This window comes from Parasteatoda tepidariorum, chromosome 8 (genome assembly GCF_043381705.1).
Source record: "Parasteatoda tepidariorum isolate YZ-2023 chromosome 8, CAS_Ptep_4.0, whole genome shotgun sequence".
Classification (NCBI taxonomy): Eukaryota; Metazoa; Arthropoda; class Arachnida; order Araneae; family Theridiidae; genus Parasteatoda; species Parasteatoda tepidariorum.
In genome coordinates, this window is record NC_092211.1 from 86,831,433 (window position 1) to 86,833,039 (window position 1,607).

Consider the following 1,607-nt stretch of genomic DNA (forward strand, 5'->3'; position numbering starts at 1 on the left):
AAATATTTTCAATAAAAATAAACTTAAAATATCATTAAACTTCATCTACGTCAAATCGATTCTCGGAATCACAAGGAAGTATGAAATTTATTTGAGTTAGAGTATGTTCGATTCAGATTGTGAACATTTATAAAAATAATTGAATTATTGCTATGTAAATAGAATAAAAAGTATTCCATTCCTAAAAGTAATGTTTTTACAGAAACGAAAATAAAATAATAAATAATTTTTTTCAACTCTGTTGAAAGAGAGAGTATATGTTTTTCCATCGGAGAAACAATAATAACACAAGTCTGCAGTTAAAAAAGTATTGAGAACCCAATGGCTGATTCTAATATATTTTTTAATGCTTTTTCAGGAAAATGTTCTGATTTTAGGAGAAAGAGGGGAAAAAATTGTATCCTATGCCACTTTTTGACAAATTGAAAATTTCGAGTTTGGATTATCGTTGTCATCGATCTATTTTATCGCAATCTACTAAAGAAAGTAATAAGAATTCAGTGTCATAAGAGTTCATTACTGGGTAAAACTTATTTAGGCTAATTCTAATGCGAATAAATAAAACCGAAATTTGAAAATATAAAATTTTTATTTTCTGCTTTGATAAATGTAGAAACGGCTTTTATTCGAGGGATTGAAACTTAAATACTTCTTTCTATACAAGTGAGGTATAGTTTTTAATGCTTATTATCTCGCTAAATTCAATTAGATTAATCCCAAATCGGTAGGACTACTAGTTTAGAAGTTATAAGTGTTTTATGCCTGAAATGTTCAACAATGGATGAGTCATGTAATGTAATGCTGTAAGTTATGTAAAAAAGAGCCCTCATTAATCTTTTTGCTCTATCTGCTAACTTTTAATTTCATTGAATTTTGCGTGAAAAAGTACATTAAAAACAATGACGAACTTGTCTGGACCAGCGGCTCCCAATTTTTTTCGGCTTCGGAACAATACATAATAAAAAATTTTTTAGCTGAACTGTATCTTTATAATTAAATTTGAAAGTAATTGTGAATGTTATAACCTACAGCTGAAGATTTTTCATCGTTTTATCATTAATAACCTTAAATTAAGTTTTATGCCCGACAGTTAAATTTACAATCTTTTTGCTATATCTAGTCTAGTTATGAATTTATTTCTGGCTTATGCATAAACTGAAATGGATTAAAATAAGCCGAATTATGTTTAACTTTTGAAAGAAAACTCAAAAGAATAGCTATAAACGTTGAAAATGGTTATTATGAACACATATTTGTTTATTAAAGCATTTAGTTATTTCTTATTTGAAAAGCGCTGTAGGAAATACTAATGGACTTTTTCTTTAAAGAATATCATTTTCATTTCACTTGAAATAATTTCATACAGGCAACCTTAAAATTAAATAATTTATGAATTAGAGGTAGGGTCTAAATATAGACAGATGTTTCAAAATTCATCACAAGGTAATAAAAAGAGCCAATCAGCGGAACCCCATTCCCTCTACCACGGTACTCTAGAGTTCCGTGGAGCACCATTTGGGAACCGCTGGTCTAAGGACTACCAATATATATATATATATATATATATGTTAGTATTATATTTCAAAAGAGAAGTTATTTTAAGATCT